The following is a 15,950-nucleotide window of genomic DNA, read 5'->3' on the forward strand; positions in this document are numbered from 1 at the left end:
AGCATATACAGAGGAGCCCTCACCCTGGCGTCATGAGTGATAAGGGTTAAACAAGCACCCTTTACTGCACAGCTACACCCCATATACCCTACAACCCCAGGCTACCACATGTATATATCCTGTGTACAGCTGGAATGTGCCTCTATATAGTCCTGTATATAATCACTTATATGTTATAGAGTTCCTGTGTACAGCTGGTATCTACCTCTATATGGTCCTGTATATAATCACTTATATGGGGGTTCATTGTTACCATTTAACTGGCTGTAAGCCTGTAAAGTTTTTTTGAGCTGGCCTAGTTGGCAGGCAGGGTAAAGCATCAAGTCCGCAACATGAAGGAATGAAAGCCTGACAAATGAAATGGCAGGCTTCCCTCGCAGGCTGTAGTGCTTAGAACATGTCTAGTGAAAGCCTGGTATTTGATTTATCCGGCTTCTGTCATGTACAGTACAGACCAAAAGTCTGGACACACCTTCTCATTCAGAGTTTTCTTTATTTTCATGACTATGAAAATTGTAGATTTCCACTGAAGGCATCAAAACTATGAATTAACACATGTGGAATTATATACATAACAAAAAAGTGTGAAACTACTGAAAATATGTCATATTCTAGGTTCTTCAAAGTAGCCACCTTTTGCTTTGATTACTGCATTGCACACTCATACTCATTGATGAGCTTCAAGAGGTAGTCACCTGAAATGGTCTTCCAACAGTCTTGAAGGAGTTCCCAGAGATGCTTAGCACTTGTTGGCACTTTTGTCTTCACTCTGCGGTCCATCTCACCCCAAACCATCTCGATTGGGTTCAGGTCCGGTGACTGTGGAGGCGAGGTCATCTGGCTCAGCACCCCATCACTCTCCTTCTTGGTCAAATAGCCCTTACACAGCCTGGAGGTGTTTGGGGTCATTGTCCTGTTGAAAAATAAATGATGGTCCAACTAAATGCAAACCGGATGGAATAGAATGCTGCTGCAAGATGCTGTGGTAGCCATGCTGGTTCAGTATGCCTTCAATTTTGAATAAATCCCCAACAGTGTCACCATCAAAGCCCCCCCCCCCCCCCCCACACACCATCACACCTCCTCCTCCACACCAGCACACCTGTGAAGTGAAAACCATTTCAGGTGACTACCTCTTGAATCCCAACAAGAGAATGCCAAGCGTGTGCAAAGCTGTAATCAAAGAAAAGGTGGCTACTTTGAAGAACCTAGAATATGACATGTTTTCAGTTGTTTCACACTTTTTTGTTATGTATATAATTCCACATGTGTTAATTCATAGTTTTGATGCCTTCAATGTGAATCTACAGTTTTCATAGTCATGAAAATAAAGAAAACTCTGAATGAGAAGGTGTGTCCAAACTTTTGGTCTGTACTGTATGTTGAGGCTGTGCCATGTGGGGCTGGTATGCTGTTCTCTCCAGGGCTGTTTTTTTATCCCCAGTCCGGCCCTGACTCCAGCCATGACTTGTCTCTGCAGAACCCTCCGGACAAACATCTTAGGCTCTACACATTTCCAGACAGTTTTGTCCAACCAGGGTGCCTCCAGCTTTTGGAAAACTACAAATTCCAGCATGCCCAGACAGCCTTTGGCTGTTCAGGCATGTGGGGAGTTTTTGATTTTCTAATAGTTGGAGGCACCCTGGTTGGGAAACACGTCTTTAGTCTAAGGTGTACGGGCACCTTCAGGCTCATACAGACTACCCTATAGCAGCTTTTCTAGTTGTACAGAGCTGTTGTATAGCACCCACAGAAATCCATATGTTTTTGTTCTTTTTTTTTCTTTTATTATATATGAATTTAGAAGAAGAAATACCACACCATGAGCATGCTTATTCTCATTTAACCCCTTAAGTACTAAGCCCATTTTGGCCTTAACCCCTTCACGCCCTAGGACGTATGCATACAACCAAGTTGCAGGCTAGTTGGCACAACTGAACGTACGCATACGTCCTGGCTATCTCCTTCTTAATCACAGCCTGGGTCCCGCCGCAACTGCCGAGACCGAGATCATGCCGGTCTCAGCAACATTAACCCCATAGATGCCGCGATCAAGGAATCTATGGGGTTGACATGGGGAGGGGGCTCCCCTTGTCCACCAATGGCGATCCTGCGATTCGATCGCGGGATCTCATTGGTTGCCATGGTAGCAAGTGGCCAGCTGATGGCCTCCCTCCTCTCTGCCTAGTACTACAGCTTGTGAGGTGCAGCCATAGGCTGGATCGCACAGGCTTTTAGTCAGAGTAGTACTGACTGTTATACTGTGCTGCAGTACAAATGTACTGCAGCACAGTATAACCTGTAAAAAGTAAAAAAAAATAAAAGGTTTAAACCCTTGCACTTTCGTCATTTCCACCTTACCTAAAAATCCATTTGATGGCTTATTTTTTGCGACACCAATTCTAATTTGTAATGACATCAGTCATTTTACCCAAAAATCTACGGCGAAACGGAAAAAAAATCATTGTGCGACAAAATGGAAGAAAAACCGTCATTTTGTAAATTTTAGGGGTTTATGTTTCTACGCAGTACATTTTTCGGTAAAAATGACAACTTATCTTTATTCTGTAGGTTGATATGATTAAAATGATACCCAACTTATATAGGTTTGATTTTGTATTACTTCTGAAAAAAATCCTGAATACATGCAGGAAAATGTATACGTTTAAAATTGTCATCTTCTGAGCTCTATAACTTTTTAGTTTTCTACGTAAGGGGTGGTATGAAGGCTCATATTTTGCACTGTGATCTGAAGTTTATATCGGTACCATTTATGTTTTAATTGGACTTTTTGATCACCTTTTATTCATTTATTTTTATGTATTGAAAAGTGACCAAAAATACGCTATTTTTGACTTTGGAATTTTTTTGCGCATACGCCATTGAACGTGCAGTTTAATTAACAATATATTTTTATAGTTTGGACATTTGCGCATGTGGCGATACCACATATGTTTATTTTTATATACACAGGTTTTTTTTATGGGAAAAGGGGGGTGATTCAAACTTTTATAAGGGAAGGAGTTAAATCATCTTTATTAACTTTTTTTTTTCACTTTTTTTTGCAATGTTATAGCTCCCATAGGGGACTATAACATGCAGTACATTGATTCAATACACTGATCAATGCCATTGCATTGAAATGCATTGATCAGTGTTATCGGCGGTTGATTGCTAAGCCTGGATTTCAGGCTTGGAGCAATCAATCGCCAATCGGACGTGCAAGAGGCAGGTAAGGCACCCTGCTGCGTCCTAGCTGATCGGGACATCGCAATTTTACCGCCATGGTCCCCATCAGCCTGACTGAGCTGCCGGCAAACTTTCACTTTCACTTTAGACACAGCGATCAACTTTGATCGCCGCGTCTAAAGAGTTAATGCCGGACATCTGCCACAATGGCGATATCCGGCATAAGCCACGGGTCCTGACTGCTGATAGCAGCTGGGACTGTGTGGGTATGATGCGAGCTAAGCTCTTGCGCTCGCTTCATAACCCTCCTGTGCCGCAGTGACATTTAGAAATGGCACTTAGTGGCAAGGGGTTAAATAAATTAATAAAGTCTAAAAAGAAAACAAAATGCCCATTTCCCAATAAAATCCTATAGTATTACCCAAAAACATAAAAAATGCCTAAACCTATTCATAAAAGATATTGCCACCTCCATAATGACTTGTAAAATTAAACGATAATGGTATTTATCCCACATGGTAAATGCCGTAAAAAAAAAAGTTTTTCACAAACAAAATGCTGCATGAGTCAACTATTGTTCTGCATATGGGGCTATATGAGGGCTCCTTTTTATGCACCGTGGCCTGTAATTTTTGTTGGTATCATTTTTGTTTTGATAGGACTTTTTGATCACTTTTTATACATTTTGTATGGTATTTGAAGTGACCAAAAATGCACAATTTTGGACATTGGTAGTTTTTTTTACGTGTACGCCATTGATTGTTAATTTCAACTAACCTTATATTTTGATTTTGAGTTTGGACATTTACGCACACGGCGATACCACATATGTTTATGTTTATTTTTAATTACATAATTTTATTTGAAAAATAGGAAAAGGAGGGTGATTCAAACTTTTATTACGGGAGGGGCTGTCCGGGCATGCTGGGATTGTAGTTTTGCTGGAGGTCCGCAGGTTGGAGACCACTGTTAGGCTGGGTTCACACCACGTTTCGTTAAATACGGTTCCCGTATACGGCTGGGAGGAGGGGGCGGTGCTTAATCGCGGCGCCCGCACTCAGCCGTATTCGGGAACCATATTTAATGCATGTCTATGAGCCGACCGGAGTGAACCGCAGCCTCCGGTCGGCTTTGTTTTCGGCCGTATGCGGTTTCCCGACCGCAGGCAAAAACGTGGTCGACCGTGTTTTTGCCTACGGACGGGAAACCGCATACGGCCGAAAACTAAGCCGACCGGAGGTTGCGGTTCACTCTGGTCGGCTCATAGATATGCATTAAATACGGTTCCCGAATACGGCTGAGTGCGGGCGCCGCGATTAAGCCCCGCCCCCCTCCTCCCAGCCGTATACGGGAACCGTATTTAACAAAACGTGGTGTGAACCCAGCCTTACACAGCATAAAGAGAGTGCCCCATGCATAACTAAAATGTTAACCTATCAAAGCATGGAACACAACTATATAATTTAAAAAGTCAATCTTTATTATTACACATGTTAAAAACACAAACAAAGAAATATATGGTAAATATAAAATGGACCAGCAGCAGTAAGAAGAAAAAAGTCACAGCACAGGGCAAAAGGTAATGGTAATTAATGTATGTAAGGTGCTAATGGACATAAGCGGGTTCAATGTCCAAACAAGTATATAGCTAAATCAAGCCTATTATATAAACCGGACATCCCCACTAGAACAACAGCATACCACATATTGAGATACAGCAGTGAAAGTTAAGACATCAGATTGTTAACTCTAAGGGATACATGGAATAGGGATGGAGGATAGGATAGGGTCCTTTTTCCTTCAGATAGAAAAGTAGTACATCCACAACGTTAGATGTAAGATGACATGAAAAAATGTAGTAACAGTATCCATCTCTATTTCATAATGGCCCCCACTGCTTACAATACAAATCTCTAGATGTATCCTTCCTTAGTAGACCATAAAAACTCATACACCTTAGAACTATAGCCAATGGAAACACCAATAATTCTCATCAAATATAATTCCGCTCCTTCAATCACTTTGTCAAATACCATAAAAGGTTAGGAGAGCCAGAGAGCAGAGTCCCCTACAGCTGTTTATCAAAAGTCTTGAAAGGTGATGAAACCTCTATATACCGCAGGTAATCATACCTCCCAAAGATAGTTGCCAGTATTAGAGGTGCCTCGCCGCTAAATAGCAGCCATATCTCCACTATATGCAATTACTGTTTCTGACCACTGTAGCCTTGCGATCCTGGATGGTGGTCAGACCAAGGCTACAGTGGTCAGAAACAGTAATTGTATATAGTGGAGATATGGCTGCTATTTAGCGGCGAGGCACCTCTGATACCGGCAACTATCTTTGGCAGGTATGATTACCTGTGGTATATAGAGGTTTCATGACCTTTCTCAAGACTTTTGATGAACAGCTGTAGGGGACTCTGCCCTCTGGCTCTCCTAACCTTTTATGGTATTTGACAAAGTGATTGAAGGAGTGGAATTATATTTGATGAGAATTATTGGTGTTTCCAGTGGCTATTGTCATGACCGACTGGGGGGGACAGGGAGAGTGAGCCCTAAACTGACCCTAAAACATCTCTCCCTGCCTACTTGCCCATCCATCCTAAACGATGGATGGACAACTGGGCGCCGGTCCCTTTCTGCACTAAAGTGCAATGGCGTAAAACACATAATATACATAGTCGGTCACAGACCAGAACAGAAACAGAAAACTACCAGACAAGCAGATATACCAGACAGAATACAAACACTAACAGGGCAGAATATAAACTCACAAACAGAGCAGAATATAGGGAATTAATAAACAGTTCATAAACCAGATGTCAGATGAACGGCAGACATGATAAAATGAACAAGACTTGGCATTATAAGAGTATACAGCAGAATCCAGGAGATGAAGGGGATAAACAGAAGAACTGAGAGCCAAATCACTAAACTGAACAGGTAACATAGGACACTGTTCACAAACAGGTACAAGTACAAAGGACAAAGATCAGATCAACCAAACAGGATAAAAATATAGGACACTGTTCACACTGGGACACAGAACATACAAACTGGACTCCCCACTCCACTATAGGAGTAGTCATTAATAATAAAGCTAAATAGGCTACTGGCCAACGAACACACTCCACAGTGTGGACAAAATGCTAGGAAACAGAAATATAATAGATTAAACACAAGACTAGAACCGGATGAGTCTGAACAGACTCCAGAATACCGAACAAGAATATAACATACAGAGCACAGGGTAAAAGCTAGACTCAGACACAGTTTGAACACAGACAGAGCAGAACAAACAAACATAATCCTAAACCGACTAATGTAACACAGACTAAAATACAAGGAGCATGCAATATAACCATGGCTAAAAACCCAGATAAAATGATAAGATAAATATAAGGTAAATGCTCAAGCAGACATAGTCAGAATATAGCACAAACAGACATAGTAATATTGCACTCAATAACCAGCACCAGAATGCAGGAGAACTCTTGCTAAATAACTCCACCCGAGTTCTCATTCGTTCAGAGCATTAACTATTACCTATCCAGGTAAAATAGCAAACTGCACTGAACAAACTACAAATAAACAGACATTGCAGTTATAGTTCGTTGTAAGGTGTATGAGCTTTTTATGGTCCACTAAGGAAGGATACATCTGGAGATTTATATTGTAAGCAGTGGGGGCCATTATGAAATAGAGATGGATACTGTTGCTAAATTTTTTCATGTCATCTTACGTCTAACGGTGTGGATGTATTACTTATCTATCTGAAGGAAAAAGGACCCTAGCTTGAGGGCAATCATTAATCTTCAAGGGTCGGCCACTGGAAACCCATATTATGAACAAACATCCCCATGACTGTATTTTGTTCTGCTTAGCATTGTATGTGTTGGCTATGTGTTATCTGCATGCTTTATGTGCTATTTCTCTGTATAGAATGGAATAGTCTACACAAAAATATATATTTATACATCTCCATTATACTACTGTTTATAAACCCCTGATGAACCATATTTTTTATCTATATACGGGAAAACGTGTCGAAAAAATTTTGAGGATTGACCATTCAGAGTATCTCTACACCTGAGACTCTAGAATCTGAATGGTTTGTTGATTTTATAATATATTGTTGTCTTTTTGTAATTTTGTTGTATTTTCTAATAAAGATAAAATTTTTGCTAATTTTTGGTGCATAATTGAGGTAGAGTATAGCTATAGTGGATGTGATAGTCCAGCTTTTTCAGTGATTGATTATGCTGCATTGTCTTCAATTTAGGTACAAGCTATCTAAATTTAAGTCAATGTTCCCGCTCCTGTTCCATCCACTTTCTGAGAATTTTTTTTTAAACAAAATTCTTGTCTCCAAAGAAAAGGATGTTGGCCTAATTAGAAAGGAGAATGCTAAACAATGGCCTCTCTGAATTAAACTTATCTCTTTGTTGGCCTTCTGTTACTGTTAGTGCTGCCAGTCTGCAATGTCAGAAATACTTCTCTGGATCTGCCTTTCAAGGGGTACTCCACTGGACACTTTATTTATTTACTTTTTTAAATCAACTGGGGCCAAAAGTTAAACAGATTTGTAAATTGCTCCCAATAAAAAATCTTAATCCTTCCAGTATTTATCAGCTGCTGTATACTACACAGGAAGTTCTTTTCTTTTTAAATTTCCTTTCTGCCTGACCACAGTGCTCTCTGCTGACACCTCTGTCAATTTTAGGAACTGTCCAGAGCAGGACAGGTTTTCTATTGGGATTTGCTCCTACTCTGGACAGTTCCTAAAATTGAGAGAGGTGTCAGCAGAGAGCACTGTAGTCAGACAGAAAGGAAATTAAAAAAGAAATGAACTTCCTGTGGATTATAACAGCAGTTGATAAGAATTGGAAGGATTAAGATTTTTTAATAGAAGTAATTTACAAATCTGTTTAACTTTCTAGCAGCAGTTAATTTATAAAAAAAATTTTTTCCAGTGGAGTACCCCTTTAAAAGTGTTGTGTTATAGAAGCCACCAACCTGTGAAGATCCTTATCAGTAGTTTCAGTAACCTGTTCAGGACACAGGGCGTATGCATACGCCCTGCATTCTGAGTCCTTAAGGACTGAGGGCGTATGGATACGCCCGTGGGAATTCCGGTTCTCACCGCTAACCGGTTGGGGACCGGATCGGGATGCCTGCTGAAATCATTCAGCAGGCATCCCGGCACATCGCCCAGGGGGGTCCTGAGACCCCCCCCATGTCGGCGATCGGAGAAAATCGCATGTCAATTCAGACATGCGATTTTCTCCAATTCCGGGCTGATCGGGTCTCTGGACCCGATCACCCGGAAGATAGGGCTGATCGGAGTTGTCAGCGACAGCCCCGATCAGTCTAAGGGATAGGAGTGAGGTCGCAGAGCTGCGATCTCCTCCTATCCCCTGCCAGCGCAGGACAGGGGGACCCCCCGTTCTTCCCGCCCCCGGATGTTGAGGGATTCGTGGGAAGAAGATGGAGGCCGTACCTGCAGGAAAAGATGCCTGGGGACCCGGGATCTTCGCTGGAGACTGCTGGATCCTGGCTCAGGTAGGGAATCATCGGTGGGGGGGGGGGGGTATTGGGGAATTGAAAGTGAAAGTAAGACGATCTTCACTGTGGCAACCACTAGGAAGGCCAAACTTTAACTCCCAGCAACATCTGGAGGGTCACAGTTTGGAGACCACTGTTACAGTGGTGCCCAAACGGTAGCCCTCCAGATGTTGCCAAACTACAACTCTCAGCATGCCTGGACTGCACAGGCATGCTGGGAGTTGTAGTTCTGTAACATCTGTCACTTCAGATTTAGCAATTTTCATGAATTTTTTGAAAATTGCTGCTCTACTTTGAAGCCCTCTAATTTTTTCAAAAAGCAAAAATATGTCCAACATAAAGTGGACATATTGTATTTGTGAAGAAAAATTTTATTTATTGTGAATATCCATTTTCCTTACAAGTAGAGAGCTTCAAAGTTAGAAAAATGCTAAATTTTCTAAATTTTCATGAACTTTGGGGTTTTTTCACCAAAAAAGGATGCAAGTAGCGCCGAAAATTTACCACCAAAATAAAGTAGAATATGTCATGAAAAAACAATCTCAGAAACAGAATATTCGGTAAAAGTGTTTTCGAGTTCTTAATTCATAAAGCGACGGTGGTCAGAATTGCGAAAAAGGGCTGCGTCCTTAAGGGGTTAATATTGGACTGAGAACTTGAGAAGCAGAGAACATTCACATCTAGCCTGCACTTGCATTAGTCTTTACTTGTGCTAAGCAATTCAGTAAAGCTGATATTAGGCACTATTCAAAGGGACAGTGAACAAATATCCATTCTTCTGGCTGAAAAGCTTTAACATTTCAAGTTATGACAAAGCAACAGTAATATTTTGGAATGATAACTTTGAATATAGTTTCAATGTTTTTTCATGAAATCCAGTGTCCAGAGGTCTCATTCCTGCACTTTGCACTGTATGTGGGAACAGCATTAGGGTACTGTATGTTCACACTGAGGAATTGGCGAGGAATTCTCGCTTAGAAATTCCACCGTGAAATTTCCTTTTTTTTTTTTTTTTTGTGCGGAATTTATACGGAATTTCGTGCAGAATTCCTTGTGGAAATATATGAGGAAATAGTTTATTGTTTGTTTTTTTCTGCTGGACGACAACCACCAACTAGAATTTCCCTTTTATTTTATCTTTTGCATGGAATTTCCGCACAAATTTTGTGCAAATTCCGCGCAGAACAGCGTTGCAGCGCCGCTTGTAACTAATAGTTTATCTACACAGGGTGTCTCCAGCTGTTTCAATACTACATCTCCCAGTATGCCCTGACAGCCAATAGATGTCAGGGCAAGCTGGGAGTTGTAGTGGTGAAACAGCTGGAGGCACCCTGTGTAGATGAACTAAGGGCGGAAGTTCCCCCCAGCAGGCATCAGTGACGTGGTACCTGCTGGGGAAGTCTGCCTGGTACTGAGCACACTGCCAGGCAGACAAAAGGCATTTTTAATATAGTAAAAATTAAAAGCAGGGAGGGGCTTAAGGATAGATTGGCAATAGGCAGGGACAGAAGAAAAAATAGGATGGTGGGAGCTGCATTTGCATGCCATATACCTATGGCTCGGAAGTATTGACGTGTATGAATTCCATGTACCGCAATGTAGATATATGTAGTGAATATAACTCAGATGCATTGGAGCATATGGATGACATGTACTGCCATACAGACACATGAACTTCTTTTGAGGGTGAACAAGTATCACTGCCACTAATCGCCGGCCCCATTGGAGTCCTGTCTCAGCCAGTGATAGGATAGGCGGTGTGATGTATTGGGCCCCGGCACCAGGAAAAAGACCAGGCCCGGGCACAATACATGACACTGCCTATCACCGGCTAAGGCAGGACATCGATGTGGACAACAATTAGCTGAGAGGAAGTGTAAGTGTAATGTAGGAAGAAGATCAGGAGAAGCTCAGTTGGAGCGAAACGTACGTTGGGGTCAGTACATACTTGGGTAAGACTTGTATGTATGATACCAGCTCGGACTTCATTACCTATATTTAATCTATGATCTAACTTCACTTGTATTTTTGCATTATGCTCTGTACTATGGCTAATATTACAACTGTGACCATGAAGTGAAATGCGCTGTCTATTTAAGGTTACTTATGAGTTTCTGAGTTTATTTGTTTTGTGCCATTTGATGTGTATGTATTTTTTCTATCAATTTCTGTATTTTTCAATAAAGATTTGTATACAATTTATAATTTCTGGCTGTTGTGTATGGATACATATGTCTATGGTCAGTAGTATTGGGGTGTATGGATACATATGTCTATGGTCAGTAGTATTGGGGTGTATGGATACATATGTCTATGGTCAGTAGTATTGGGGTGTATGGATACATATGTCTATGGTCAGTAGTATTAGAGTGTATGGATACATATGTCTATGGTCAGTAGTATTAGAGTGTATGGAAACATATGTCTATGGTCAGTAGTATTAGAGTGTATGGATACATATGTCTATGGTCAGTAGTATTAGAGTGTATGGAAACATATGTCTATGGTCAGTAGTATTAGAGTGTATGGATATATATGTCTATGGTCAGTAGTATTAGAGTGTATGGATACATATGTCCATGGTCAGTAGTATTAGAGTGTATGGAAACATATGTCTATGGTCAGTAGTATTAGAGTGTATGGATACATATGTCCATGGTCAGTAGTATTGGGGTGTATGGATATATATGTCTATGGTCAGTAGTATTGGAGTGTATGGATACATATGTCTATGGTCAGTAGTATTGGGATGTATGGATACATATGTCTATGGTCAGTAGTATTGGGGTGTATGGATACATATGTCTATGGTAAGTAGTATTAGAGTGTATGGATACATATGTCTATGGTCAGTAGTATTAGAGTGTGTGGAAACATATGTCTATGGTCAGTAGTATTAGAGTGTATGGATACATATGTCTATGGTCAGTAGTATTGGGGTGTATGGATATATATGTCTATGGTCAGTAGTATTGGGATGTATGAATACATATGTCTATGGTCAGTAGTATTGGGGTGTATGGATACATATGTCTATGGTAAGTAGTATTAGAGTGTATGGATACATATGTCTATGGTCAGTAGTATTGGGGTGTATGGATACATATGTCTATGGTCAGTAGTATTAGAGTGTATGGAAACATATGTCTATGGTCAGTAGTATTAGAGTGTATGGATACATATGTCCATGGTCAGTAGTATTGGGGTGTATGGATATATATGTCTATGGTCAGTAGTATTGGAGTGTATGGATACATATGTCTATGGTCAGTAGTATTAGAGTGTACTATGGATACATATGTCTATGGTCAGTAGTATTGGGGTGTATGGATACATATGTCTATGGTCAGTAGTATTGGGGTGTATGGATACATATGTCTATGGTCAGTAGTATTGGAGTGTATGGATATATATGTCTATGGTCAGTAGTATTGGGGAGTATGGATACATATGTCTATGGTCAGTAGTATTAGAGTGTATGGATACATATGTCTATGGTCAGTAGTATTAGTGTATGGATACATATATCTATGGTCAGTAGTATTAGAGTGTATGGATATATATGTCTATGGTCAGTAGTATTGGGGTGTATGGATACATATGTCTATGGTCAGTAGTATTGGGGTGTATGGGATATATATGTCTATAGTCAGTAGTATTGGGGTGTATGGATACATATGTCTATGGTCAGTAGTATTGGGGTGTATGGATACATATGTCTATGGTCAGTAGTATTAGAGTGTATGGATACATATGTCTATGGTCAGTAGTATTAGTGTATGGATACATATATCTATGGTCAGTAGTATTAGAGTGTATGGATATATATGTCTATGGTCAGTAGTATTGGGGTGTATGGATACATATGTCTATGGTCAGTAGTATTAGAGTGTATGGATACATATGTCTATGGTCAGTAGTATTAGAGTGTTTGGATACATATGTCTATGGTCAGTAGTATTAGAGTGTATGGATACATATGTCTATGGTCAGTAGTATTAGAGTGTTTGGATACATATGTCTATGGTCAGTAGTATTAGAGTGTTTGGATACATATGTCTATGGTCAGTAGTATTAGAGTGTATGGATACATATGTCTATGGTCAGTAGTATTGGGGTGTATGGATATATATGTCTATGGTCAGTAGTATTAGAGTGTATGGATACATATGTCTATGGTCAGTAGTATTAGAGTGTATGGATACATATGTATATGGTTGGAAGTATTGGGGTGTATAGATACATATGTTTATGGTTGGTAGTATTAGAGTGTATGGATACATATGTCTATGGTCAGTAGTATTGGGGTGTATTGATACATATGTCTATGGTCAGTAGTATTGGGGTGTATGGATACATATGTCTATGGTCAGTAGTATTGGGGTGTATGGACACATATGTCTATGGTCAGTAGTATTGGGGTGTATGGATACATATGTCTATGGTTGGAAGTATTGGGGTGTATGGATACATATGTCTATGGTCAGTAGTATTAGAGTGTATGTATACATATGTCTATGGTCAGTAGTATTGGGGTGTATGGATACATATGTCTATGGTCAGTAGTATTAGTGTATGGATACATATGTCTATGGTCAGTAGTATTAGTGTATGGATACATATGTCTATGGTCAGTAGTATTGGGGTGTATGGATACATATGTCTATTCCCAGTAGTATTGGGGGTGCATGGATACATATGCCTATGGTCAGTAGTATTGGGGTGTATGGATACATATGTCTATGGTCAGTAGTATTGGGGTGTATGGATACATATGTCTATGGTTGGAAGTATTGGGGTGTATGGATACATATGTCTATGGTCAGTAGTATTAGAGTGTATGGATACATATGTCTATGGTTGGAAGTATTGGGGTGTATGGATACATATGTCTATGGTCAGTAGTATTAGAGTGTATGAATACATATGTATATGGTTGGTAGTATTGGGGTGTATGGATACATATGTCTATGGTCAGTAGTATTGGGGTGTATGGATACATATGTCTATGGTTAGTAGTATTGGGCTGTATGGATACATATGTCTATGGTCAGTAGTATTAGTGTATGGATACATATGTCTATGGTCAGTAGTATTAGAGTGTATGGTTATATATGTCTATGGTCAGTAGTATTGGGGTGTATGGATACATATGTCTATGGTCAGTAGTATTAGAGTGTATGGATACATATGTCTATGGTTAGTAGTATTGGGCTGTATGGATACATATGTTTATGGTTGGTAGTATTAGAGTGTATGGATACATATGTCTATGGTCAGTAGTATTGGAGTGTATGGATACATATGTCTATGGTCAGTAGTATTAGAGTGTATGGATACATATGTCTATGGTCAGTAGTATTAGTGTATGGATACATATGTCTATGGTCAGTAGTATTGGGGTGTATGGATACATATGTCTATTCCCAGTAGTATTGGGGGTGTATGGATACATATGCCTATGGTCAGTAGTATTGGGGTGTATGGATACATATGTCTATGGTCAGTAGTATTGGGGTGTATGGATACATATGTCTATGGTTGAAAGTATTGGGGTGTATGGATACATATGTCTATGGTCAGTAGTATTAGAGTGTATGGATACATATGTCTATGGTTGGTAGTATTGGGGTGTATGGATACATATGTCTATGGTCAGTAGTATTGAGGTGTATGGATACATATGTCTATGGTCAGCAGTATTAGAGTGTATGGATACATATGTCTATGGTCAGTAGTATTGGGGTGTATGGATACATATGTCTATGGTCAGTAGTATTGGGGTGTATGGATGCATATGTCTATGGTTGGTAGTATTAGAGTGTATGTATACATATGTCTATGGTCAGTAGTATTGGGGTGTATGGATACATATGTCTATGGTCAGTAGTATTAGAGTGTATGGATACATATGTCTATGGTTGGTAGTATTGGGGTGTATGGATACATATGTCTATGGTCAGTAGTATTGGGGTGTATGGATATATATGTCTATGGTCAGTAGTATTGGGGTGTATGGATATATATGTCTATGGTTGGAAGTATTGGGGTGTATGGATATATACGTCTATGGTCAGTAGTATTGGGGTGTATGGATATATATGTCTATGGTCAGTAGTATTAGAGTGTATGGATACATATGTCTATGGTTGGTAGTATTAGAGTGTATGGATACGTATGTCTATGGTCAGTAGTATTGGGGTGTATGGGATATATATGTCTATGGTCAGTAGTATTGGGGTGTATGGATATATATGTCTATGGTCAGTAGTATTGGGGTGTATGGATATATATGTCTATGGTTGGAAGTATTGGGGTGTATGGATATATACGTCTATGGTCAGTAGTATTGGGGTGTATGGATATATATGTCTATGGTCAGTAGTATTAGAGTGTATGGATACATATGTCTATGGTTGGTAGTATTAGAGTGTATGTATACATATGTCTATGGTCAGTAGTATTGGGGTGTATGGGATATATATGTCTATGGTCAGTAGTATTAGAGTGTATTGATACATATGTCTATGGTCAGTAGTATTGGGGTGTATGGATACATATGTCTATGGTCAGTAGTATTAGAGTGTATGGATACATATGTCTATGGTCAGTAGTATTAGTGTATGGATACATATGTCTATGGTCAGTAGTATTAGAGTATATGGATACATATGTCTATGGTCAGTAGTATTAGAGTGTATTGATACATATGTCTATGGTCAGTAGTATTGGGGTGTATGGATACATATGTCTATGGTCAGTAGTATTGGGGTATATGGGATATATATGTCTATGGTCAGTAGTATTAGAGTGTATGGATACATATGTCTATGGTCAGTAGTATTGGGGTGTATGGATACATATGTCTATGGTCAGTAGTATTGGGGTGTATGGGATATATATGTCTATAGTCAGTAGTATTGGGGTGTATGGATACATATGTCTATGGTCAGTAGTATTGGGGTGTATGGATACATATGTCTATGGTCAGTAGTATTAGAGTGTATGGATACATATGTCTATGGCCAGTAGTATTAGAGTGTATGGATACATATGTCTATGGTCAGTAGTATTAGAGTGTATGGATATATATGTCTATGGTCAGTAATATTGGGGTGTATGGATACATATGTCTATGGTCAGTAGTATTGGGGTGTATGGGATATATATGTCTATGGTCAGTAGTATTGGGGT

Source organism: Hyla sarda, chromosome 4 (genome assembly GCF_029499605.1).
Source record: "Hyla sarda isolate aHylSar1 chromosome 4, aHylSar1.hap1, whole genome shotgun sequence".
Taxonomy (NCBI): Eukaryota; Metazoa; Chordata; class Amphibia; order Anura; family Hylidae; genus Hyla; species Hyla sarda.